The following is a 27,927-nucleotide window of genomic DNA, read 5'->3' as shown; positions in this document are numbered from 1 at the left end:
TGTACTGTTAGGACAAAAAACACTGGACCAAAGCCCTCCACCCTCACCATTCTTTTTTTTTTTTTTTTTTTTTTTTTTTGGTTTTTGAGACAGGGTTTCTCTGTATAGCCCTGGCTGTCCTGGAACTCACTTTGTAGACCAGGCTGGTCTCAAACTCAGAAATCCTCCTGCCTCTGCCTCCCGAGTGCTGGGATTAAAGGCAAGTGCCACCACTGCCCGGCACCCTCACCATTTAAGACATGGGGCAGGGGTGGTGATAGTGTGTACTTACCTAGCATACATGACATCCCCAGCAGTTTGGTCCCCAGCAGTATGTAAAAACCAGGTATAGGGCTAATGAGGTGGCTAAGTTGGTTTGCCTCAGAGCCTGAACACTTGAGTTCTATCCCTGGGACTCAGTGATTCTCTAGAGGTGGATAGATGAGACTATATTTAAAAAAGAAAAAGACAAACATTTTGATGGGTAGGAGTTGCTACTCAGAGGTAGAGTGGTATCTTATGCTTAGCTTATATGAGGTCCTGGGTTCTATCTATCCCCAGTGCTAGAAGGAAAAAAAAAATAAACAAGACGATGGAGTGTGTGGGGGGGAGGTCATGTGACTCCCACCCTTCCTTAGTCTGACCATCTGCTGTCCTGCTGATAAGAGCTTCTTAGAAGACAAGAACCTGTTGTTATGTAGAGATCCAAAAAGCCAGATCTTCTCCCTAGGGGATATGCCTAGGCTCCCAAAGAGGCTGGGGATCACAAAATTGAGGGTTGGTCAGGTGTGGTGGTGCAAGCCTTTAATTCCAGCACTCAGGAGGCAGAAGTAGGTGGATCTCTGGGAGGCCAGCCTGGTCTACATGGAGAGTTCCAGAACAGCCAGGGCTACATAGTAAGACCCTGTATTGGAAACAAACAAAAAAGCACAGCTGAGGATCAGATAGAAGAAGCGGGTGACTCCATGAAACCTCTCACTGTCCTGTGAGTTAGAGAGTTTTGTTCGGACCACCCCCTGCACCTGATAAAACTGTCCGGGATATACTTTCATAGGACATGCTGACTGGTGGAGGCCCTGACAGCCCGAGGAAAGACAAAGGAATTTGTTTAAAGGTATACTTTGCTCTGTGCTAGAAAACACCTCTCGTAATGTTAGGCTTTGGAGGCAATAATATCTGCTCTTGACATTGTGGTGTTTCTGCCATATAATTTAATTAACGTGTGATGCAGGCACAAAGCCAGAGTCAAACGTTCTGACAGCTCTTGGAAGCCACCTAAATCCCTTTGAAGTTCCTTACTACACCCCAGTAACACACAGACAAAGCCCCTAAGGTTGAAGACAGCCCCTGATATGGGGTGCAGAATTTTATCAGCAATTCCAATATCTGCAAACTTCCTGATATCTTTTTCCCTCAATAAAATGTTTTATCTGGATGAGGTGGCACAGTCCGAACTATAGGAGAGACTGAAGCAGGAGGATCGCCTGAGTCTAGATTGAAGACTAATATAGACATCGTATGATGTACCCTTAAGTCAGTCTGTCTGTCTCTCTGTCTTTGTCTCTCTGACTCTGTCTTTTATCTGTCTTTCTATTTCTCTCTCTCTCTCTCTCTCTCTCTCTCTGTGTGTGTGTGTGTGTGTGTGTGTGTGTTTGTGTTTCTGGGTATCTCGCTGTCTTTCCTTTTGAGAAAGGGTCTCATTATTTATTATGGTTCAAGTTGGCTTTGAACTTGCTGTATAATCTAGGCTAACCTGAAATTCTTTGACATCGTCCTGCACCAGTCTCCCAAGTGTTGGTATCATAGACACGAACCAGTACACCCAGAAAGATCATCACCCTTTAAAAGAAATATTTTCTTCTTCGAGTTCACCTATCACAAAGTTCCTGAGCTCCACACAAATCAGATACTAGACTTACTAAGAAGGAAAATAATTATATTATCTGTATAAAATTATTTAATGCCTACTACCCTCCTAACAATGCTTTGGGCACTTGGCAGTGTCTTGGATGTCATCAAATTTTATTTTACTGAAAATGGAGAATAAATACATGAACAAAAAAGAAAATACTGTGAGTTGTGCTAAATTAAAAAAATAAGAAGGGCAAGGGAATAAAGAGAGCTAGTATATTGAAAACCATATATTATTCTAAAAAGAAAAAAATCCTTCTAGAAAGAATGTAGAGAGTGCATTGTGAGTCTTGGGTAGGCCAAGGAATATACTTAGGTGGTGTTCTCAGTCAGCTCTTGCTGAAAGAAAGCTGTGTAAGAAACCACCCAAAGCACAGAGCAGCAATTCATTTTGGGGGATGCGTCTGTTGGTCACGTGGGTTTGGTTGCTGAGCAGAGGCTTGATCATAAGTAGGAGCTGGGTCCAAATTAGCTCCATGTGCCTTTCACTCTCCAGGGACGAGTGGGCCAGTTAGGGCCATGGCAAAAATTGCAAGAGCAAAGAAGAACAAAATGGCTCGGGAAGTCTCCCACTCAGGACTTGCCATTGTTTCTTTTGCTTACGTTTCATTGGCTAAAAGGAATTCTGTGATCTGATGGCAGTGGGCTGGGGAAATAGGCCTCACCTCTAGTGAAATGAGTTGCAGAATCACCATGTAGATAGGGAGGGAGTATGGGGCAGTGAGCAGGGTGCGGAGTAGCCCAATCTGAAACAGATGGCTCAAACCAAAACTGTGTATCTCTAGCTATGACATTTATATATACAAATACATATATCAAATGATAAAACCGCCTTTGGTGGAATTGTGTGTTTTAGATTAAATTTAAATAAACCCATATGATAATTACACATCAGCACCCCCTGAGGTGGCTTATGGATCTTTGTTACCAACTTCAGGAAACCTGGGAATCTAGGACATAGGTCTTGCCAATGCTGAGAGAGAAGTGTGTCTTTTTTTTTTTTAACATTTATTTATTTATTTTATGTATGTGAGTGCCCTGTAGCTGTACAGATGGTTATAAACCTTCATGTGGTTGTTGGGAATTGAATTTTAGGACTTCTGCTCGTTCCGGTCAACTCCACTCGCTCCAGTCAACTCTGCTTGCTCAGGCCCAAAGATTTATTTATTATTATACATAAGTACACTCACTGTAGTTGTCTTCAGACACACCAGAAGAGGGCGTCAGATCTCATTAGGGGTGGTTGTTAGCCACCCTGTGGTTGTTGGGATTTGAACTCAGGACCTTCGGAAGAGCAGTCAGTGCTTTTAACTGTTGAGCCATCTCACCAGTCCCCGAGATGTGGGTCTTGAGGGAGACTTTTCTTATCTCCTGGACTTCTCATGCAGAGTACAGTAGTGGGGGAGGAAGACCAGAGGAGACCCCAGAGGCAGTAATTGCTCCTGCTGACTTCTGTGCCTGTCTTGGAATGGTAGCAATCTGGGTTTTGCTCTGCTGCCAACAAGCCCTTCAGCTGCTCTCCATGGCTGCCCAGGACCCAGGGCTGGGATGGAGATTCCAGTAGCTCCTTGTCCCTGCGCCTACCCTGCCTTGTCTTGCTGTCCTTTAGGTTTTGGGTATTATTATTATTATTATTATTATTATTATTATTATTATTATTATTAAAGTGATCATTGCTTTGTTTGCCTTCCTTCAGTGAATTCCTCCTGGGCTCTGCAGCCAGCCAAAGCTCTGGAAGCTGGCCCTTCACTTTAGGAAAGGTCGTTGTTCAATTGATTCCCGCAGCTAATGGAATCTAATCACCAAAGCCTGGAGTGATTGCAATCAGAGGAATCCACCTGGTTGAAAAGAATCTAAGTTTTCCTTTTGTAAGCTGAGAGAGTGAGGTGCTGGGGCAGGCATGGGCTCTACCAGGCTCCTGTTTGGATGCCTTGGGTCTTCTGATTCCTGCCTTTAAAGTCATGTGAAGTGATTGGCCGCCTGGGAGGGAGGAAGCCTAGCCCTGAAGTGGAAGTGGGATTGCTTCCAAAGCAGCCAGCCACCTTCAGGCTGGAGCACCGGGCACACTCACACAACTGCAACTTGAGCTCTGAGCTCACTGGCAACCGCGGTTTGGTTTCGATGGGTTCACCCTGAACTTAGCACTGTTTGAATCTCCCACTCATCTGTGTGCCCCACCCCTGAATCCGTCTCAGTTCTTACGCAGAGGTCTTCCTGTGCTTTCAGCCTGCTTTCCCTATTAGATGCTGCTGCTGCTGCTGCTGCTGCTGCTGCTGCTGCTGCTGCTGCTGATGCCGATGATGACAGGCTGGGAGAATATTTATTTTCAGTGAAACACGGTAGCTGTGCAGAGAAGCACACACATCATTAGCATACAGCCAGATCAGCACACTCGCCTAACTGATACCCACATCAGGATTCAGACAGATCCTCCTCAGGCCTCCAACCAGATATCTCAGCCTTCCTTACACACTCATCTTTAAGGCACATTGCCACCCTACCCTGATTCCTAATAGCATCAGTTAGCCTCCTCTGATTTGGTACTTTGTAGAAAAGAAGGGCATGGGAGTGCACTGTGTGTCTGGCTTCTTTTCTTTGCAGTGTGGCAGTGAGATCTGTACACATTATGTGTAGTGCAATTGGTCCATTCTCCTTAAGGTATGAGTACACATTTTATTTATTTCTGTTTCACTCTTAATGGGCATTTGGATAGTTTTGATGTTGTTACTAATAATGTGGCTGGGAATGTTTCGTGTACATGCCCTGGAGCAGCTGCATTTCTGCTATGTGTGTCTTACCAGAGGTTGAATTGCCAGGGCCATAGGTTCTGTCAGCTTTTGCTGTTGTTGTTGTTTTGTGGTACTGAAGATTGAACTCAGGGCCTTGAATCTAAGTTTTCTATCACCGAGTTATGCTCATAGCAGTATAGTCAGAATTCATAGATAAGGCTGAAAAGCATCCCAGAGCAGATCTGAGCGTGGTGATGCATCTGTAATCCTACCATTCAGGATTGTGATTTCAAGGTCAGCCTGAGCTACACAGTGAATTCCAGGCTAGCTTGGAATAGAGCGAGAGACTGTGTCTCAAGGGGATAAAGTCTTTTTTTTTTTTCTTATAAAATCCTGAGCCATGATGGCTCAGTGGATAAGGTACTTACCATCAAGCCTGGCCACCTACTAGATACACACACACACACACACACACACACACACACACACACACACAAACACACACACACACAAACTAATTAAGTAACTAAATAAATGCTAAAATTTTGTTTTTACATTTTCTCAAACTGTACGTGTTACATCAGCACTTGGGAGTCCAAGGTGGAAGGATAGCTCTGAACTCGGTACCAGGTTGGGCTGCATAGTGAGTTCTAGGTCACCCTGGGATAGAGCCAACCCCCACTTCCCAAAAAGCAGGTCCTCGCAGATATTTTCTGTGACCGTCCTAGGGACATGCTATCTGCAGCTCCGAGAAACAGAAGACTGGTTTGATTTAATGTTCAATAAAATCAAAAACTTGGTCCTTGATCTTTAGTGACAATAAGTTTTGGAAACTGAGAATATAAAATTTCAAATCAGACTGGAGAGGTGGCTCAGTGGTTAAGAGCACTGGCTGCTCTTCCAGAGGATCTGAGTTCAAGTCTTAGCACCCACCTGGCGGCTCACAAGAGTCTGTAACTCCAGTTTCAGGGAATCTGACACCCCTCACACTAATGCATATAATTTAAAGTTAAATTATTTTTAAAAACTCAGATCAACTCCTGCCTCTCGTCTAGTACTTGGGGGCGGGGGGGGGGTGTTGAGGCATGGGCATCGCTGCAAGTTTGAGTCAAGCCTAGGAAGGTGAGTTTAAGCTAGTTTTAGCTGCAGACTGAGAGACCTTGTCTCAAAACAAACAAACAAACAAACAAACAAACAGCCAGATCATGTTATACTTCCGTGGTCTGGTCCTGCCCCACTCTAAGATCCCCAATTCATAGGCACAAGGTGACAATGTCACTGTGTATTTCTGCTACCTGCCATTTTCTTGGTGAGTCCATCCAGAGCTCCCCCTGCAGTGATAGCCCTGCTCCTCCCGCACTTCTTTTGTTGAGCCTGCGTTTCACTAAGCACCCAGCTGGCCTGGGACTCCTAGTTGTCTTAGGTCTCACAGAGATCTGCCTGCCCCCCGACTGCCTCTCCAGGAAGGGATTAAAAGTTTGTATCACTTTGCCCAGCTTGCCCTAATTTGTAATTCCAGGTGTCACCTTTCCCAGGGAGTACTGTCCCCCACGGCTCTGTCAGGTCCTGTCTGTTATCTTTGTGCTGATTGTACAGCCACAAAACTTAGCACAGCATTGTTCTGAGAAGGCCTGGTATCTAAGCTCCTCTTTAGTTGAGTTGGGTGGGTTATTTGTTTTGCTTTGTTTACATGTTTGTTTTGGGCTTTCTGACAGAGGGTTTTACTAAGTAGCAGAAGGAGGATGACCCAGGCTGGTTGAAACCCAAATCCTCCTGCCTCAGTCTCTTAAGTGTTGGGCAGTTTTAGAGGGCAGGGGCCACAGAGCCAATATGAAGTGCTTATAACACCAATTCTGTCTCTTAGTCTGGCATGGTGGCACATAACCGTCTCAGCACTTGGGAGGCAGAGAGAAGGATCACGTGCATAGGCCAGCTTCTACTACTTAGCAGCTAGCTGGGTTCTCTGAGATCCTGCCTCAAAACCAGAAAACAATCCCAGGCCTTGGGAGGCAGAGGCAACTGGATCTCTGAGTTCGAGGCCAGCCTGGTGTACAAAGTGAGTTCCAGGACAGCCAGGGCTACACGGAGAAACCCTGTCTTAAAAAAAAAAAAAAAAAAAAAAAAAAAAAAAAAAAAACAACCAAAAACAAAACAAAGAACAGAAAACAAAACAGTCTGGAAAGATGGCTCTGCAATTAGAGCACTGGCTACTCTTCTAAAGGACCTGGGTTTGATTCCCAGCACCCATGATTGTCTATAATTCTAGTTCCAGGGGATCAAACACCCTCTTCTGGCCTCCTCAGGCACTACACTCATGTAGTATACAAATATATATTCAGGCAAAACACCCATATGCATGAACTAAAACAAAAAAATAAACAAAAGTTTTCTCTAAGTTGTGTAAGGATAAAAAGGGCTTGCCAGGGTCTGAACAAGTAAATGCTGTCATTTGTGACATTTGTGTATCAGCTACGCATTCTTAGGCGAGCCTGGGTAACACAGTGAGAGACTCCATTTCTGAGGTTGAGGCCAGCCTGGTCTACAGAGTGAGTTCCAGGACAGCCAGGGCTACACAGAGAAACCCTGTCTCGAAAAACAAAACAAAACAAAACAAAAAAAAAAAAAAAAAAGAAGGGGACTCTAGGCTCCGCCTAACAGTTACTTAGCAGCAGTCAGGTAGGAGCCTGGCTCATATATAAAAGGTCTCTCTCTCTCTTTCTCTCTTCCTCCCTCCCTCCCTCCCTCTCCTCTCCTCTCCTCTCTCTCTTCTCTCTCTCTCCCTCTCTGTCCCCCCTCTCTCTCTGTCCCCCCTCCCCCCTCCCCCTCTCTCCTCTCCCTCTCTGTCCCCTCTCTCTCTTCCCATCATTGCTCTCCCCATGTATTCCTGGCCAGCCTCTTCCCTTCTTTCTCTCTCCTCTCTCTTTTTGTGTCCTTTTCTGTCCTCTTTCCCTCTACTCTCTCTCCAAGACCCCCTTCCCATGTCCCAAATAAAGTTCATTTTATACTAGACCCATCGTATGACTGGTACCTGGGGAGGTGGGGGAATGCCTCAGCATGGGCCTGCTTAAGGCACCCTTTTCCACCGCATCATGGCACAGCATTACAAAACATATCAGGGAGAGAAAAGAAAAGGTTTACACTCAATATGATGAGCGTATCCGTGAATGACTTTCTGATCTCTTTTGGTTGTCTTATGAATAATCTGGCTGAGAAGGGCCCACTGGCTGGTTCACACACCAATGGCCTCAGGGTTGCTTGGGATGCCAGTTTAGAATACAGAGTTCTGGCCCCATGCCTGAAAATTCTCAGTAGGCTTGGGGTGGGGCCTGGAGCTCTCTATATTTAACGCTCTGACTGTGACACATGGCCAGGTTTGGAAACTAGAGAGTCTAAAAAGAATGCTTTCTTCTTGGATGTGAGGAAATACCAGGGGCCCTGACTGGGATCCAGAGACCAGGTTCACATCTTCGGTCTCCCACCAGATATGTTATGACTTACACAACCCTCTGGGCCTCACTTTTCTGTGAACTGGGAATCACACAGTAGATCTATTTGGATTACCAGTGCTGGGCAACAAATTGCCCTAGAACTTCACTTAAGGCTGTTTTGGTTTTTTGTTTGTTTTGAGACAAGGTCTCTCTCTGTGTAGGCCTTGCTGGCTGTCCTGGAGCTTGCTATGCAAACCAGGCTATCCTCATACTCACCGAGGAGATCTACCTGCCTCTCTGCCTGTTGAGTGCTGGGTTTAAAGGTGTGCTCTATCATGCCCACTGAAGGTTGATTTCTTAGTAACGTTAGGGGTATGGTACAGGGGGATGGGGACAAGCAAGCCAAGAAGCAACCATGTAGCCTTTTCTGACTTAAGTCATCATCTCACAGTGTCACCTCTGGTACATTGAAAAACATTCAAAAGCCCAGCTAGGTTTGAAGATGTACACCCTGTCTCATGGTAAAAACTGTGACACTCAATGTCTCATGGTAAAAACCGTGACACTCAATGTGCAGGAGTGTTTGGAAGCAGCACAGTACGTCTTGAGCCGTCAGGCAGATTCAGCGAGGTCAGCTTTTAACATACCCTAGACTGACACAGCTCCTTCCAATCTGAGGTCTCCGAGGTCCCAGCAAACTCAATACCAGGTCCCACCTTTCCACTGCTGGGTGTTGGTGTCAGGCGCCCATAGAAAAGTAGAAGAGTGGTCAACATTTCTCACTTCCCAGTCATCTCTAGTCACTTTGGATATAGTTCAAGGCAGCAGTGGGATACCATCTGATGCCGGACACCTTAGCTCCTCAGAGAGGGTGGTCAGATCCACCAGGCCTCTGTTGGTCCCTTGTGACCCCGATATCAGGCCTCTTCCTATGCCTACTCTCAACTGGCAGCTGTTTGGCTTGGGATGGAGATTCCAGGCCATTCGCATATTAAGGGACTCCGGGACCTACTGGTGCTAGAATGATGGCTAGAGTAACTTTAGTAGCATGCTTCTGTCTCCCTGGTCTCTTCAGACTTGAATTTCCTTACTGCAGGTTTGGTGACACTGAGGGAAGATCAAGTAGAAACCTGGAGGGCTGGGGGTGGGGTTAGAGTAGGGGGAGATTGGGGGACTCTCCCAGGGAGGAAAGGATGACTAGTTTCTAGGGGATACATTTTACAGGCCTCATCTGAGGCAGCATGAAGAGGGATGTGGGGCTCTCCGCAGTGCCAGAGTGGGCAGGAAAAGCAGAGCAGCAGAGGAAGGAGCCATTCTGGGCCTGGTCCTGTGTGCTGGCATTTATGAAGGGGGCCATTGACCTCTTTGAAAGGGGCAGAGAAGAGTCCATGTTCGGTGTTCTGAGGAAGCTGCTTTTCCTCCTGGGGCTCTCCAGCTGCCACATCAGCACCCCTCCTCCACTGGCATCCATTTAGCAACTGTCTTGTTCAGAGCTCCTAGGGAAAGAGCTCACAGGAATGTGGAAGTTAGCGCACCCCTCCCCGTCCCCGCCCACCATCGTGTACACTCCTTGTATTTCATGGACATAGCCCTGATGCCTAGAGATGGTTGCTGTGTGTGTATGTGTGTGTTTCAGATAAGGTCTTATGTAGCCCAAGCTGACTTCAAACTTAATATGTAGCCAAGAGTGACCTTGAACTTCGGAGTCTTCTGCCTCTACCTCTTGAATGCTATAATCACTGATACACTCAGCCATGCTCAGTATTGCCACCCCACCCTCACCATGTGTGTGTGTGTGTTCATTCTGGGGTTCTAATGTAGCTCCTTATGCTTGCCTTACAAGCATTTTACTGAACTATTTCCCTAGCCCCTTTGCCCAGTTTTATGCAGTGTTTATGCAGATTGAACCCAGGTCTTTATGAATGCTAGGCAAGCACTCTACCAACTGAGCTGCATCCTTAGCCCTCTTTCTGTGTTGTCATGGATAAACACACACCACATGTCCCATGGTAAGCACCCTAGGAATTCATGGTGAAAGACAAAATGTGAGGACTCCGCCATGTCTGACTCAGGAAAGGCGACACCCCAAATCAAGAAATGGTCTTGATGCAAACTGCAAGAGGTTTTTTTGGGAAAGACCAGTGCACTGGGGATGACTCATATCCCACGCAGGGGTAGAAAAGCCAACCACGAGCTCAAGGGGTAAGGGGTTTATAAAGGCACAAAAACTGCAAACACCTGGCATCCTGAAACAATGGGGCAACTTCTATTCCCTGCCATTAGTGAGGTCTATTTTGGACATAGGTCTAGGGGCTTAAAATTTTTTTCACTCTCTCTCAGAATCTTTCAATGGCAAGGAAGGCAGGGCGAGGAGTAACACGACTGGCTATGGGATAGGCTGCCTATTCTCATCTCCGTGCCTCAGTTTCCTTATCTGTAAAATGAGGGTAAGGGGGTACCCTCCTCGTGAGGAGGAAGTGACGGGTGCCTTTAACAGGTTGATCCCCATTTGTTAGGGATTGGCAAAACTGGGATTGTAGAAAGCAACCAGCATCATCTAGAAGGACAATCTGAAGCCAAGAGGCTAGAGGTGGGAACTGTATTTAAACAGCCTCCCTCAGCATCATATAGGGCAGAGGAAACACCATGACTGTCAGAGTCCACTAGCTCTGTGATCTTAGGAAAGCTACCAAATCTCAGGGTCTCTCTGTTTTTGTTTTTAAGAAACTGTTTCGATAGGTAGCCTAGGGTGGCCAACCTTGAACTCCTATGTCTCTCAGGATGGTTTAGAGCTTTTTGGATTTTAATTTAATTGAATTTTTTGAGACAGGGTCACAGTGTGTAGCTTTGGCTGGCCTGAAACTTGTTAGGTAGACCAGGCTGGCCTCAACACTCAGAGATCACTTGCCTCTGTGTCAGGATTGCTGGGATTAAAGAGGTATATCACCAAACTAGGCTTGGCTTTGAATTTATGACTCTCCTTCCTCAGAGTCCCGAGTGCTAGGATTATAGGAATGAGCCACTGTGCCTGGCCTTAAGCCTCAGTTCTACCACCTATAAAATAAGGTTGTGGCCATGTCTTCTTTTAACCAGACATTCATGAAGTCACATAAAGGAATGCATTAACTGTGCATCTCAGTCTTCATAGGTAAATGAAGGCTTGTTCCCTACTGGCTCAGAGCTGTGCATCCAGAGGGTGTTTTGTTGTTGTTGTTGTTGTTGTTGCTGCTGCTGCTGCCGCCATGCTGAGGACTGGACTCAGGGCCTTGTCTATATCAGGCAGCTGCTTTACTACTGAGCTATAGGCTAGCTCCTGGGACCAGGTTTGATTTATAGATACCTGGAGATCTGACTTCTGCAGGCTTATTAGAGACAGAAATGGTGGCACACACCTTTAATTCAGCACTCCAGAGGCAGAAGGTAGCAGATCTCTGTGAGTCTGAGGCCAGTCTGATCTACATGGAGTTCCAGGATAGCCAGGAACACATGGAGAGACTCTTGTCTCCAAACAAAACAAAACCCAAGAAAGAAAGAAAGAAAGAAAGAAAGAAAGAGAGAGAGAGAGAGAGAGAGAGAGAGAGAGAGAGAGAGAGAGAGAAAGCAAGCTTGCAAGGGCTGCTGGAGAGATGGTTTAAGAAAGAAAGAAAGAGAGAGAGAGAGAGAAAGAAAGAAAGAAAGAAAGAAGGAAAGAAAGAAAGAAAGAAAGAAAGAAAGAAAGAAAGAAAGAAAGAAAGAGAAAGAAAGAGGAAGCAAGCTTGCAAGGGCTGCTGGAGAGATGGTTTAGTTGTTAAATACAATCAGTGTTCTTCCAGACAGCTGGGGTTTGGTTCTCAGCACCCACTTGGTGACTCACAACTGCCTTAGGTACACACATTTAATTGAATCTCTCTCTCTCTCTCTCTCTCTCTCTCTCTCTCTCTCTCTCGCTCAATACTGTCTTGCTATGTAGGTCTGTCTAGCCTGGAACTCAGTTTGTAGAGCAGGTTGGCCTTTAACTCAAAGGCCTTCTGCCTTCTGAGTGCTGGGTGCATGTGCCACCACACCCAGCTTGCCTCTCTTCTTTAATATGTTCCCTGATGGCCTGTGTATTGTTATGGCAACTGAAAACAAACTAAGACGTGGACATATCCTCACAGTTGGGTGGTTGTCTCGTCAGTTCTTCTGCTGGATATATCAGGGCTAGCTAGCTCATAGAGATGGAGTCATAACTGTCAGGGAGAATAGCCTGGCACCTTAGAAGTCTCGCAGTACCGCTTTGGGAACATTCCTGGTGTTCAGAGCAAGTTATTAAGGCTGCCCAAATTCTAGGGGGCAGCTATAGGTTTCGCCCTGTTCTGATCTGCTCATTGGTCTGCTCATACTTCCATTGGCAGAGTACCTGGGTGCTGGTGATAGACCCAGTGGCTTTGAGGTCTGGAAATCAAAGCAGAGTGTCAATGCGCTTGGTTCTTTGTGAGGTCTTGGCTTGTAGGTGGGCACCTTCTAACTGTGCTCTCATGGTCTTCTCTCTGTGTGTGCCTGTGTCCTCTTCCTCTAGGACAGAAGTCAAGGTATATTAGGGTCTACCCTCTTGATAGCATTTTAGCTTAAGGGCCATGGTTTCCCATAAGGTCACATTCTAGGGTACTAGGACATTAGCATAAAAACATACTCTCTTCCTCCCTTGCCAGGAGGTTCTGTCAAGAACCCATGCCTTCTTGGATGGACTCTGAGGTGACCCAGTCTCTCACCTTGGATGGGATGCAACTGTGAATACAACTGTTACTATTGTAACAGTTGTAACTACTATTGTCTCATCTGCTTACCTGAAGGTCAGTGAGAAAAACCTCTGACTAGGCCTCACATCCTCCATTTTCAATTTCTCCCGCAAGCAGGAACTTTTCCCAGTTAGCCGCTCAAGTGTCTGTTGTCTGTAAGATGTCATTGCTGGGCACACAGCAGGCTTCTGGGACCACCTCGCCTATCTTTGCTACCTGTCTTTCCCTGGGCTCATCCATTGTAAGTGGAGTTTGTTGTGTTGTCTCCACGAACGGGACAGTGCAGACTGTCCACACCTGCCTTTGTCACCTCCCAGCTACAGCCCTCCATATTCCATCTGACTTCCTCTCTCTGTCTTTCCAGAGCAGTCTCCTTGGAATGAGCATCTCAGTCCTTCGCAGACACGTACATAGGGAGTGTACAGAAAATAGTTACAGAGCAGAACTCATTTCAGAATCTTCACGGTCCTTTCAGGTCCTAGTTCAGAAGCCTGCAGTCCGAAATTTCAAAGAACCCTATTAGGATTCTGTTGTTGTTGTTATTGTTGTTGTTTTTGCTCTCTCTCTGTCTCTCTGTCTGTCTCTCTTTCTCTCTGTCTCGCTCTCTCTCTCTCTCTCTCTCTCTCTCTCTCTCTCTGTGTGTGTGTGTGTGTGTGTGTGTGTGTGTGTGTGTGTGTGAGTGTGATGTGGACAGGGCACCCCTGTGCATGATGCTCCTGTTGGATTCCCATTCTTTCCTTCTATCATGGATTCTGAGGAGTAGACTCAGGTCATCCGGTTGTGAGGCAGGTGTTTTCCCGGACTGATCATCTCTCTGTCCCCTCCACAGAGATTCTGAAGGGGTTTCCCATCAGAACCTCTCTTCAAGGACCATGCTCCTTCCTCATTCCACAGCTGCTCATGTAAATAATAGTAACAGTAATAATACTAATACTAATAATAATTTGAGACAGGATCTCTGTTTAGCCCTGGCTGTCCTGAAATTCACTCCATAGAGCAGACTGACTGACATAGCTTCTCTGTTCTGTTTTGAGACCTTATGCTGAGCTAGCTTACCATCCTTCCTCCACTACTTGGGCACTATAACGACAGGTGTGAGATAATTACAGGGACTTGGTACGATGGACCATTTTTGTCCCTCCTATATCCCCCCAAATTGTCTCCCCATCCCAGCCTCTGTCTCCTTCCAGGTTTTATTCTAGCCCTCCTGAAGCCAGGGAAATCAAGGACTGATAGCATGAGTTTGCAGACACAGCTGCCCCAAGAGAAATGAGAAAGGGGAAGAAAAGACACCAATGCAAATAGACGGCATGCAGAGGTGGACATCAAATGGCCCCACTTCTGGGTACGGCCCAAGGGAAGTAGCTTTGGTAGCATCATCAACAAGCACAGTCGACAGGAGCTAGCATGTGCTGCAGCAGCGAGACTTCTGTACAGCAGTTGGGTTCTGCGTGGGTTCCATCCTGAGACTCCATTAGGCTTTCCCCACAGCTTGTCAGAAACCTCCAGTGTGTTCAGCTGGCTGGAGCAAGCCGCCATTCTATAGCTTCAGCCCTCCCACCGTGCTGTCTCTAGTGGTGCCAAGGTTTCATCCAGAGGTAGAGTTCACTGGGGGCTCTGAGGAGAGGACCCAGCCAGGGATTAGTAATGCCCACACCCCTTATTCAGTTTTGCAGCTAGACTCATGGTGGGTATCTTTGAAGGAAGATTAGTAAGTGTAAGAGACATGCAGACCTCAGAGTTGCCTCAGGCCCCAGGAATGAGGTCAGACGTGATAACCGCTGTGCTGTGGCCAGAGCTCCCACCATGCCATGCCTCTCTGCTAAACCAGAGCATGTTTTCCAAACAGTCTGGCCGGTCAGTCAGGCCTGGGGCAGCGGTGGGCAGCAACAGGCTAAGTGTGTCGCTGGGCTGTGCCCCAAAGCTTGGGCTTCCTAAATCAGCACGTTCCCTGTTACTCAGTACTCTGACTTGTGTGCCTAGAAATAGAAAACTCCCCTGCACTGGAGGGGGCAGGGAGCTAAGCCCTAGTGACAGGGGACTTTGAATTCTCAGGATGGTGACCGAAGGCTGCTAAGAATATCCAGCACTGACCACAAGCCAGTTGACACCCTATGCAGTGGCAATCTTCTGTTGCCCTTCCGGCCTGGGAGGAAGGAGGTTCCTATGACATCACAGCTCATGAAGTTGTCCCTTCTGGTAGGGGTATGTAGACATGAGAGTGAGGAGGGAGGGGACATAAAAAGGCATCCACTGGATCCTGCCTTCAAGGAATATAAAACTGGAAAACCATAGACCTATTGTCCATCTCTTACAAAAATCATGGTCAGTCATCCAGAGGGGACCAGCAGCTAGATCAAGGGGTATCTGAGGCCTAGCAGCTAAGGAACAAGAGCCAGGGAGACTCTAGACTCACACACTCCAATAGCTAGCCCTGTTTCTTCGGGTACAAAGTCAGGGGCTTGGATTAACGTTTTACAAACAAAGAAATATTTGTGTGTTGTTGGTCTCATGAGCTCTCTGCAGTAGAAAAGAGGCCACATATACACGAATGCAGGTCGCCTGGACTACCCAAAGAAGTCAAGTAATAGCCCTAGTTTGGGTTTAGGGTTTAGGGTTTGTTCTTGGAGGCCAGTGGAGGGCTGGAAAAAGCAGATTAAAGACTGAGCAAGAAAGTGACTCAGTTGGTAGACTAGTTGCCTGGTAGAGCCTGGGCTTTGATCCCTAGCAACACACCACACACACACACACACACACACACACACAGATGAGGTGCTGGCGAACATCTATGACACTGAGAGGTATAGGGAGCTGTCAGGAGAGTCAGAAGTTCAAACCAGCATGGGCCACTTGAGAACCTGTCGTCCCCCCCCGAAAAAAAAAACAACAAAAAACAAAACAAAACAAAAACCTTAGCCAAGGAGACAAAACCAAAGTAACCAAACAACAATAAGGAGGAGCAGAAGAGGAACGCCCATGCCTTCGGAGTCTTGAGAGTGGAGCTTATTGTTAAAAATTCATGCTTACTATCTGTGAGGCCTTCGGTTTCATCCTCAACCAAATATGAGGTGGGAGAACAGGACAGAAACATACGCGTATATGTGTTGTTTGTATGTGTGGGTGAGGCAAAGGTTGGCATCAGTCATCTTCCTCTGAAGCCCCTGGCACTCCCGACAGCCCACCATGCAGAAGAATGAGCCTCCTAATTTAGCACAAGCTGGGTGAGCCAACCTAGGACCATGAGGGCAGCGCTGAGAGGAGGGGGAGTGTGAATTGGTGCCACTCTAACTAGGGGCCTGGACAGTGGTCTGGAGAAGGGCTCTTGGTAACCAGTGCTTTCAGAATAGAGCCCTGGGTGACTGGACAAAGGGGACTGAGGGAAAGTGACCAGGACCAGCTTCTAGGTGGGCCCCAAGGTGACTAGGGGCTGAAAACAACTCTTGAATGAAGGTCTGGGGTTGCCCAGGAGGGCTGGCAGAGGCCTGTTATCTTTATCTCCAGTGAATACCTTGAATCACTATAAAATTCTGGCCACAGGTTCTGCCTCCCTTTTCCCCTGGTCCTTCCTCCTATTGTAGTTTTTATTGTAGTATTGTTAGGATCCTAGGCCCCCACCCCCCACCCCTTACTTAGAGCAAGCATCCTCCTCTGACAGCATCTTTGCCCTGCCTGTGCCTGTGCTGTCTCTACTTTTCTGCAGGATTTCTTCCTGCAGAAATCCACTTGACTCACCTCCTTTCACTTTTTTCCACCTTCCTTCCATTCCGGGTCTGGAAAAGGCCTTGGACTGGTGAGGTGTTTCAGTGTGCAAATGGAGCTTGCTGCCAAACTGAACGGCCTGAGTTCAGTCCCTGGCGGGAGAGAATCAATGCTGGTAAGTTGTCCTTTGATCTCCACACATACTCTGTGGCCTACATGTGCCACCTCCGCACTCTGGATCACACAAGGCTTCCTCTGGTCACCTCAGAATCATGCCAAGTTCTACTTCTTACATGCTCTTCATGTCCTCTCGTGTCTTCTGTTGTGTCCATTGTCCACCATCTCTGGATGACCTGCTACCTTGATTATTTAGCTGCCATCTGTCCTGTTGGAAGACACGTGTCCTGAAGGCAGCTATTTGGTTTGTCCCCTTTGGGTAGACAGTGCCTGGACTGGCCTCTGCACACAGTACATGTGTATCTTGTAGGTGGGGTATAAGCCACGGGCTGCATGGTGGGGAGTAAACTATAAAGGGGCAGCAGCTGAAAGAGGGAGGCAGTCAGGCAGCCATTGCCGCAGCATTGAGAGAATGCTCTGCTGGGCAGGCAGGTCACTGGATTTGGTGCAGGAGGAGCAGTGAAAGGAGCTGGCAAGATCAAAGATTCTGGGGCTGCATTACTGAACAGTTGGTGGGGGGCCATTTTCTATTGCTGCATAGCATTCTGGAGACCAGGTACGTTATAAATAGAAATTTAAGACAGACATGTTGGGGCATGCCTTTAATCCCAGCATTTAGAAAGTGGGTGCTTGAGGATCAGGAGTTCAAGACCAACCTGAAATGTCCAGTAGACCTGTGGCTAGTCTGGGTGTCCTAGCAGTGGAAAAAACAGAAGACCCAAGATGGCTCAGCAGGTGAAGGAACTTGCTTGAGTCTGATTTCTGGGACCCAAGACTCCTGAAGGTTGTCCTCTGACCTTTGACTTACAAAAGGACCACATAGGGGGCACACACACACACACACACACACACACACACAGAGAGAGAGAGAGAGAGAGAGAGAGAGAGAGACTCTTAGGGTTTCTATTCCTGCACAAACATCATGACCCAGAAGCAAGTTGGGGAGGAAAGGGTTTATTCAGCTTACACTTCCACACTGCTGTTCATCATCAAAGGAAGTCAGGACTGGAACAAACGCAGGTCAGGAAGCAGGAGGGGATGCAGAGGCCATGGAGGGATGTTATTTACTGGCTTGCTTCCCCTGACTTGCTCAGCTTGCTTTCTTATAGAACCAGGACTACAAGCCCAGGGATGGCACCACCCATAATGGGCCCTCCCCTCCTGATCACTAATTGAGAGAATGCCTTACAGCTGGATCTCTTGGAGGTATTTCTTCAAGGGAGGCTCCTTTCTCTGTGATAACTCCAGCTTGTGTCAGGTTAACACACAAAACTAGCCAGTGCGCGCGCACGCACACACACACACACACACACACACACACACACACACACACACACACACACACACTGAATGAATAAAGTATGTATTTTTTGACTTTAAAGAATGCTGGGCAGTGATGGCGCACGTCTTTAATCCCAGCACTTGGGAGGCAGAGGCAGATGGATTTCTGAGTTCAAGGCCAGCCTGGCCTACAGAGTGAGGTCCAGGACAGCCAGGGCTACAGGTCTCAGAAAACGAAAGAGAGAAAGAAAGAAAGAAAGAAAGAAAGAAAGAAAGAAAGAAAGAAAGAAAGAAAGAAAGAAAGAAAGAGAAAGAAAGGAAGAAAGAACAGTTTAAGCCAAAGAAAGAAAGGAAAGAAGGAAGAAGGGAAGAAAGAATAACAGTTTAAGCCAAAGAAAGAAAGAAAGAAAGAAAGAAAGAAAGAAAGAAAGAAAAACAGTTTAAGCCAGAGGTGATAATGACCCCCTATAATTTCAGTCCTCGGGAAGGTGAAGCAGGGAGATTGCAGAAAATACTTAGCCTGGATTGAGGGAGGGAAGTGTGGTCTATTTAGGCGTGGCTTATGTGCTTAGTATGTGTGAGACCTTGGGTTCTGAGGGAGGGAGGAAGAGTGGAAAGAAAAGAGAATCTAACCACCACCAAACAAACAGAAAATAGGAGACAGGGAGTGAGGGAGAGAGGGAGAGAGGGAGAGAGGAGAGGAGAGAGGGAGAGAGGGAGACAGGGAGTGAGGAAGAGAGGGAGAGAGGGAGACAGGGAGTGAGGGAGAGAGGGAGAGAGGGAGAGAGGGGGAGAGGGAGAGGGGGGGAGAGAGGGAGAGAGGGAGAGAGGGAGAGAGGGAGAGAGGGAGAGAGGGGGAGAGGGAGAGAGGGGGAGAGGGAGAGAGGGAGAGAGGGAGACAGGGAGAGAGGGAGAGAGGGAGAGAGGGGAGGAGAGAGGGAGCACAGAGGTTCACAGCTTGCAATTCTGAAGGCTGGTTGGTAGGTGCAAGGGTGTGGTAGGTGCTGGTGGGCATCTGGTGAGGGTCTCCCTGACACATCCCAACAGGTGCATGGTATTTCCCAAAGACTCTCCCCCAAATAGCACGCACAGTTGTGACTAATGGGGGTTATAGTTCCAACATATGAACATTCACTGTGGGCTCCAGTGGAAGTCCCTGTGGAAAAGGCAGCTGGACTGGAGGAGAGGCAGGACAGAGTGGGCATCCGGAGCAGAGAGCCTCCATAACATGTGCTGTTAGAACCAACTGGGCTGTACTGTAGAGAAGATCTGTTCATGAAATTTTAGGGTTTATTTTCATTCTTTGAGACAGGGTCTCACACTGTGCATCACTCAGACTGGCTTTTAACTCACTGTGTAGCCTTAAGCTGGTCTTAAATTTTCAACCCTGGTGTCGGGCTTGCACGCATGGGCCGTCATACCCAGCTTTCTCAGGTAATTTGACTTTATTATTTAAAATTCTCTTCATTGTTCCGGGGGCCGTGCCACATGGAAGCTGTTCTCTCCTTCCACCTCTGCGTGGGTTCCAGGAATTAAACTCAGGGCATCAGACTTGAGTGGCAAATGCTTTTACTCACTGAGCCATCTCGCCAAGATTTGGGCATGCCATTTTACATTTTATCTGCCTCCTTTTATATCTAATTCACACTCAGTTGTTTATTTGTAGACAATTATGTCAAGAGGAGAGGGAGCTGGGGAAATCAGTTAGCACTAGGGCATCCAGTACCCTCTTTTGGCCTCCACACACATACACAAACACATAAAAATAAAATAGATCTTCCTTTTTTAAAAAAATCAATTTATTATATTTTGAATTTGTTATCACTTTATTGAGGTATGGCATACAAAATGTATACATCTGCATGACCAACATCCATATCAACATATGGAACATTCCAGAAGTCCCTACAGTGGAAGGGAATCTCCTAGTCCAACTTCTAACACCTTAGCTCTGTTCACTTTCTGAAAAGATGTCAGGAGACTCCTATAACACGTGATTCTGGGGACAGATTTCCTTTGGACCACATTTTATCAGTTAGCTGCATCATGCCATCTGTGCTTGCGTCTTACAAAACAGCCTTCCAGCAGGGCTGAGCCCTGGGAGCTCTGTTCTGTGGGCTACATGGAGAGACAGCGGTGGATTTGTTTTTAATTTGAGCGGGGCAGAGAGAATATTAGGTTGTGGCCTTCTCAGGCTTGTCTGCGGCTGGCTCAGGCTAGACTGGAACTCTTGATCTTCTTTCCTTCCTCCTCTGTCGCTGCCACCCCTGGCTTCCTATCAGTGTTTTAAAGCAAGTGACAGGCTGGGCTTTGTGTTAGGTGCTGCTTGGGATTTTAAAGTGGAAGATGTAGTTGAGAAGAGTGAAGAGGAGATAAGCCTGGCTTGCAGGTCAACTGGGTGCTTAAGCTGCCAGACCTTGCCTCTTCTCTAGGGGACTTTCTTCATGCCATTCTGGCCTAAAGATGAGAAATAGAACCATTGCTTCAGGATAGGAGATAATTCAAGTTCTACTGTCTAGGTCATGTAGGAATGGGTGAGAGACAGAGAGAGAGCAAAGAGATGAAAGAGAGAGACTTACTTCTGGGTTTGGATGTGGTTTCTGGAACAGAAATTCTTTACAAGAGCCTCTCATGCTGTTGGATTATTGCTGGTTTCTGCCTCTCACATTAGAGGGAATTTCAGAACCCAACGTCTAGAAAGGGTGAATGCTATGGCCTGGGTGTGGTGTGACTCCCCCCCCCCCCCGCCACACACACACACACACACACACACACACCAGACACAACACAACACACACACCAGACACACACCAGACACAACACACACAACAGACAAGGATTCAAATGCTGGCACCTTGATCTCCAATTTAGCGGTGGTGGCAACTTTAGGTAGTGGGGTCTCTTAAGAGGTAATTAGGTGCCTGGGTCCTAAGAGCCTTTCTGAAGAGATGCAAGCGAGTATCACCAGAGTGTATTAGCTTTCCTGAAATTGGGTTGCTTCAAAGCAAAACTTACTCCCCGACTCTCTCTTGTCCCCTTCTCTATGTAGGTACTATCCTCACTGCTTCCCTGCCATGCTCTCATGATGCAGGCAGGGGTCCCTTACCAAGACACCAATGTCACACTATTGGAAACTTCCAGCCACCAGAGGTGTGAGCCAAGTAAGAGTTTTTACTTCCTAAGATGCTCCGTCTCGGGTATTTTGTCCTGCCGACACAAGCATCTTGCCCAAGATCACACACTAATATAGCCAGCCTTACAAAGCAGATCCGCATCCTCTGCAAGCTCCTCCCAGACTGTGTAGCACCCTCCCCTTGACAAAGAGCCTAGTGTTGCCACCAAAAGAACGAAATTCCCTCATTTTGAAAGGCGTTGTGAATTCAGCTCCATTGTGTAGAATGGAGCAAAGATGTCTCGAGCCAGCATGACATTATAATTCACGTCCCTCTCATGTTATTTATCTTTGCTTGGGTTTGTGTGTCTTTGGAAGCAGCCTTAAATCATTATTGGAACAAAGTAGAGAGAAAAATAATAATATATAATTACAAATGAGGAATACACCGTATGATCCTATTAATTGCCTCCCCTGCAATCTTTATTTTTGGCATTTTGATAATAATTAAAGGATTAGGCTTCAATTGGTGGCAGTGGCGGGTTAGCCTTGAACTCTATAAACAGTAGCAGTACCCCCTATAGGAGTAATCTGGTACCATCTGCCACCTGGGACCCGGTCGAGCAGCACCAGGGCTATGCTCTGCCAGGCTCATCTGAATATTTACTCTGCTCTGAAGAGAAACTGTGGCAATGGTTGGAAAATAAACCCCAAAGCAAAGGAGAAGCAGAGGAGTAAGGAGACTGCACGCTGCATTAATCATTGCCAGCCAGCCTAGAGAAGAGGACCATGGCTGGTTCAAGAAGACAGAGCGAAATTATCATCAAGATTGATTTCCCCTCCAGATTCCCTGTGCCAACAAGCAGACCAGGAGGGTCCCAGTGTAGCCACTGGCACTGAACCCATGAAGGTATCCTACTACACCTTGTCAAAGAGCAAGGCAAAGCTAACCACCACCCTCTGCCTGTGGGTCATTCTGGAGTTTCTGCCAGTTCCACCCTTGGCTTCACAAGCCACAGGAGTGGGGCGGTGTGTGTGTGTGTGTGTGTGTGTGTGTGTGTGTGTGTAGCCCTCTCCTAGGGACCTGGCAGATAAATTCACTGCAGGACAATGATGTCCTTAAGGGACATCATTTGCATGCCAGGATGCAGTGAAGGCCACTGTTCTGAGCCCAGTTCTGATAAGCTGAGGGACCTAGCCAATGAATGAAGCTGTTCACAGGTCCTAGAAAGTATGCAAGTTACTACCCATGTCTTACCACAAGGGCAGAGGCAGAGATGACTTGGGTAGCAGTTGGATTTGGTGAAGAGTGTCTCTAAGCCTCAGTTCCCTCATCTGTGGAATGGAGACGGTAGTTTTCTATAAGGAATGAGATCAGTGAATATTGTGTTTGGCATATAGGAAACCCTTTGTAAATTAGCTATTCTAATGCTGAAGAAAGCAAATCTGCTCCCTAGATCTCAAAAGCTCTTCAGAAGAGAATTGTGGTGGTGGTGGGGGGGAGGACCCCTTTCCATAGCACATCGCTTCCCCCCCCCCCAGTCCCCGTAATGATAGGGGTGGCCTTTGTTTGTTTCCAGGGCTAGCAATGGAACCCACGGGCCTCACACATGCGCAGTAAGTGTTCTACCATTAAGCCAGATCTCCAGTCAGCTCCATGAGTGACCTCCATGGAAGCTCAAAACCAGAGAAACTTGGCCCGGGAGTGGGGAAGGGCAAGGCAGGTTATAATGTCGCCATCCAATGCAGAGCCTCAGGGGCACAGTGAGGTTTTTCTAACTCTGTTACAGGGTCTGCTTGCTCTGTCTGAAGTTTTTACCTTGAGTTTCCTGGCCCCACACATATCCAAGGCTTATCTGGAAGAAAGGTACTCTTCATGGCGACACTCGGGTTCCCATGGTGACACCTGCTGATCCTGGAAAGAAAGAAACTCCTTGGATGCTATTTACTGCAGTTGGCAAGGGGCCAGGATGACCCACGAAAGACATGATTGGAGGATTGGGCTTCAGAAGTATCTGGTTTGCAGAAGCAGTGTAGGCGCATGGCTGACATGTGCCAGATGGCCGTGAAGTTCAGGGAGCAATCCCTGTGGCCACCCCTTCCTAGACTGTCTATATAGGAGTATGGTTTTGGGGGGAGGGCGCATTTCTAAGAGCTTTAGTCTCCTCGGCTGTAAGGTGAATGGTAGTGCCTCAGGGTTCTTAGGAGGCGTGCAGGAGACTGCATGGAAATGTACCTAGTAAAGTATTGGAAGGGAGCGAAGGTCCCTCAATAAACACTAGCTATTTTTATCCTGTACAAATTAGTCAAACAGACTTGCTTGCATGGTGACACAGTTCCTGTTAGTTCATGTCAAAGGCATGGAACTGAGAGACAAACTCAATTGCCCCGTGCCAGTTATAACCATAGCCTACATTTATGGTTCCTGGGGCTCTTGAGGAGAAGGAGCCTGCATCTTCTGTCACCAAGTAGCAGCTGGATTAGCTGAGCGTGGTAGAGGAACTTGTGATCCTGGGCCATACAGTAGGACCCTGTCTAGAGTGGTCAGGGGTAGGCAAAGCACAAAAAGGAGGCTATGCATTTGGTTTTCTCTGGCTCTTGGCTAAGGGCTCCTGCTGTCACCTCCTGTGGATGATTTTCTGCTGCCCTCGGGAAGGCTAGGACACCTAGAGCCTTCCAGAAACATGCCCATGCAAGTGAGCCACTCGGCTCCTCTGACCAAGAAAGAGCTTTATCTTCATCTCGTGCTCCCGTGGGTCTTTCCCGATGGTATCAACTCTTCATGCCTTGTACTTCACTTTCCTAATTCCTTCTGCCTTAGTCTTCCCCAGAACCACAGATCCACTCTCTGCACCTTAGCACCACCCCTCCAGCTGTCCTGCTCTCTCACAGTGCTCCCCTTTCTGCCTCGGCAACAGAATGAGAATCAGGAATTCAATCATTCAGTCACGAATTTTTGGAGATTGAGTCTCAGTATGCAAGCCTTGAATTCACTAAGAAGGCCCAGTTGGACAGAGACCTGCCTGCCTCTGCCTCCTAAGAATACTGTCACAGTAGGTCTTTTGTTTTGTTTTGTTTTGGAAACAGGGTCTCATGTGGCCCAGGCTGTCTTTAAGTTCTCAGTGTAGCCGAGAATAACCTTTAATTTCTTCCTTTCTCTCTTTCTCGCTATCTTCCTTTCTTTCTTTCCCCACAAGAAATCAAAGGATTTCTTTGTGTAACATCGGCGTTCCTAGAACTAGCTTTGTAGACCAGGCTGGCCTCAAACTCACAGAGATCTGCTTGCCTCTTCTTCCCGAGTGCTGGGATTAAAGAGACCTTGAATTTCGGATCCTCCTGCCTCCACCTCTTCACAGCCCCCCAACCCCCTTTTAATGGGGTTGTTGGGGATAGAACTGGGGGCACTGTATCAATTGAGTGACATTCCAAACCCTTGTTTGTTTTTGAAACATGGTAGCAGCCCTGGCTGACCTGAGCATGCTCTACAGCACAGGTTAGCCCTGTCTCTGCTTCCCAAGTGCTGGGATTTCTGGAGTGTACCACCCTTCTCAGCCCAATAGTGTGTGTGTGTGTGTGTGTGTGTGTGTGTGTGTGAGTGTGTGTGAGTGTGTGTGTGTGTGTATACACGTGCACTCAGTGGGTACTATGATAGGCTCTAGGAAGACACAGTGAACAGCAACAGAGAGAGCCCATTCAGGAGCTGACAGCAGCCTGCTCAGATGGTGGGTAGATTGCATGGAAATGGTAGAGAACAAGTTGCTTGGTCAGAGAGTTCAGGATTGTTGGTTTGTTTTTAGAGACATGACCTCACCATGTTGCCCAACCTAGCCTGGAACTCGATATATAGCTCAGGCTGGCTTGAAACTAAAGGGCCTCTTTCCTCCGTCTCCCATCTACTGATGTTACACCCGGATAAGAAGTTTGAATTTTGTTAGCATAGCCTGAGTGTGGAGATCAGAGGTCAGTTTCCTACACGGTGGACATGGAGATAGAATTCAGGTTCTTAGGCTTGGCAACAGGCACCTTTAGCAACTGAGCCACCGAACCAGCACCTAGTTGGTTCAATCTTTGAAACAAGGTTTTGCATTGTAGCCCAGCCTGGCTTTGAACTCATAATCCTACCTTCTAAATACTGGGATTCCAGGAGCTCAGCACCAAGCCCAGATGTGCATATTGTACAAAGGCCTGTCTAACAGGTATGTGGAGGGTAGATTGGACAAGCATGAGAAATGGTACCTGGAACTAAAATCTTCAGTAATAATCCAAGCAAGAGAATGCGGTAGCCTGTTCTGTGGTTAATGCAAAAGCTTGGAAACTAGGTAGAATATTGAAAAGTAGAATCAGTTCTCTTTGCCAGAGTGCTGCACGGGAGCATGGTGGAAAGTGAAGGGGGAAGGTTTGTATCGTTCCAGTTTTAGTATATGTGCTGCCACAGCGAGCACTAAGAGGAGGTTTTGTGTAGGGCTGTATAATGGTAGGTTACAAAGAGCATGGGACTCTGAAAAGAAAGCTGCCTGGATTTGAATCCTCTTGTCACAAATTTCCTTGAGTGTTTTGAAGTCCTTTACTTCAATTTTTCACGTGACCCATAGCTGGTGCCCTTACTGGATAGTTGAAAGAATTCATAGACAATTTCTGTCCTAGGCTTGCTTACTTAAACATCACTGGGTAAATGTTAGCTGTGCTTACTAAGCTAGATATGGATCCCAAGGTGAGCTATCCGGTCTGCCCTTTGATATGGGGGACCTGGAACCTGGAAACAAACCCAGAATCACTAAGTGAAGGATTGAAACTTGGGATGAAGTTCACCAAGGAAGCGGGGGGAATACCCAGGCCCAAGGCCACTGGAGGGCCACAGAAAAGAGCCCAGCAAGAGACTGAAAGTGGCTCTCAGCCTGACAAAAACATCAGTAGGTCCTACCACTGGAAACACATACAAGGGAGCAGGGTAGCGAAGGCAAGGATTGAAAACAGTTCACAAACCTTTGATCTCAGCACTCAGGAGGCAGAGGCAGGGGGATCTCTGTGAGTTTGAGGGGAGCCTGGTCTACAGAGTGAATTCCACAGACAGCCAGGGCTATGTAGAGACCCTGTCTCAAAAAAAAAAAAAAGAAAAAGAAAAGAAAAAGAAAAGTAAACCAGATACTTCCCCACTCAGCATAAAGGAAGTGACCGGTTCCCAGCACTTTCTGCAGAATGCCTAGGGAGGATGGATAGAATAGTTTGAAAAAGGACGTATTATACAATGAAATTGCATGAATTTTGGCACAAACAAGGACCATTGCCTTGTGCTGATTGAGTCACCTGCTACCTGTCTGTGCCTATAAATCCAACTGCTAGGGAGGCTGATACAGGACGATTGCTTGAGTTCAGGAATTGAAGCCAGCTTGTGTAACCTAACCAGGACGGACACACACACACACACACACACACACACACACACAGTATATTGGGAGCTGCAAGGTGTGGCAAGAAGTTTCCTGGGTAAGGAGCAGAATAGTTCATGCAAAGAAATTCGGCTTATGGGCACTGCTGGAGGTCTATAACCCACTGCAGGGAAAGCCTAGAATGTAAGGGAAGCTACCTAACACATGGCTTAAACACACACGCACACACACACACACACCCCTGCAACATAACTATACACACATCCTGTGCCTGTTTCTTCTCTTAACCACAGACCCTGGAAGTCTTCCCTATTCGTAAACAAAGCAGAACATTTCATGAAGGTGCTATCCAATTGTTGCTGGGCAAATTACATTGTTTCGGATCCTATGCTTTCACAAACAAAGCTGTGCTTAACTAGTATCTTAAACATACAGACACACACAAGCAACAATAACAAAAAGAAAACTTTGAAACTGATGAGTAAAGAAATGAGACTGCTATGCTGGCAAATGCCTTTAATTTCTGCTGGGGAGGCAGAGGCAGGTGGATCTCTGCAGAGTGAGTTCCAGGACAGCCAGAATTAGATAGAGAGACCCTGTCTCTAAATAAAATAAAATAAAATAAAATAAAATAAAGAAATGGAACTGTTGCCTGGATGTAGGGATCTCCATCAAGAGGTGAAGCTGTCTTGGAAAACAGACACATAGGAAGCTAGTCCCAGGCCCTGAAAGAACTATTACATTACAGGAGATGCTTTGACCAAAGGAAGAGAGCAGAGTCAGAAAGAAGAGCCCTTGCTGGGCGGGCATGGTGGCGCACGCCTTTAATCCCAGCACTTGGGAGGCAGAGGCAGGCGAATTTCTGAGTTCAAGGCCAGCCTGGTCTACAAAGTGAGTTCCAGGACAGCCAGGGCTATTCAGAGAAACCCTGTCTCGAAGAAAAAAGAAAAAAAAGAAGAGTTCTTAGAATTTGAGCCGGGAGGCAGCTAGGAAGAGACTGGGGACTATGTGAACTAGTGTAGAGTTGACTTTAAAGCATCAGTAAGACGTTCTGGGTGCTGTGGTGACCCCAGGAATGGGTGGTTGGCTTTCAGCAAGCGGGTAAGCTCATTTTACAAATTACCTGCAATAGTGCTAAAAAGCAAGTCTGTCACTAAGGAGCAGGATCTGGGACCTTACTAATGAGACTTTAGCTTGTGTGTGTTGGGGGGAGGTTGTCTGAAATTTGTGTATTTTTCCCCCATAGGAAATGACATATATGTACTGGAAGGCTTTGGAAACTTTGAAAAAAATTCCTAGAATTTATAGTTCTGATGGTTTTGCAAATTGTATATTTAATCAAAGGCACTCGAATGCCTCTCTCTCTCTCTCTCTCTCTCTCTCTCTCTCTCTCTCTTTAACTATTGAAGAGCCATTTAAATGTCAACATAAGTGATTCCCTACCAAATAGTGCTGGTTAGACATTAG

The 27,927-nt window shown here is 47.0% G+C and overlaps 1 protein-coding gene and 1 long non-coding RNA gene across 6 annotated transcripts in view; one reads left to right on the top strand and one right to left on the bottom strand.

Annotated features, from left to right (window-relative positions):
* The window catches only part of Bcor (BCL6 interacting corepressor), a 123,780-nt gene that overhangs the window by 40,223 nt on the left and 55,630 nt on the right, over positions 1–27,927 (top strand). The gene's annotated exons all lie outside the window — the stretch shown is intronic.
* Positions 152–27,808, bottom strand: Gm46687. Its single transcript, XR_003953120.1, has 3 exons — positions 22,893–27,808; positions 16,537–16,655; positions 152–4,233 (listed from the first exon to the last, which is right to left on the bottom strand). It is a non-coding gene; the product is annotated as a predicted gene, 46687 (long non-coding RNA).

This window comes from Mus musculus, chromosome X (genome assembly GCF_000001635.26).
Source record: "Mus musculus strain C57BL/6J chromosome X, GRCm38.p6 C57BL/6J".
Classification (NCBI taxonomy): Eukaryota; Metazoa; Chordata; class Mammalia; order Rodentia; family Muridae; genus Mus; species Mus musculus.
Note: the sequence above shows the minus strand (reverse complement) of the source record. Positions and strands in the feature narration are given on the sequence as shown.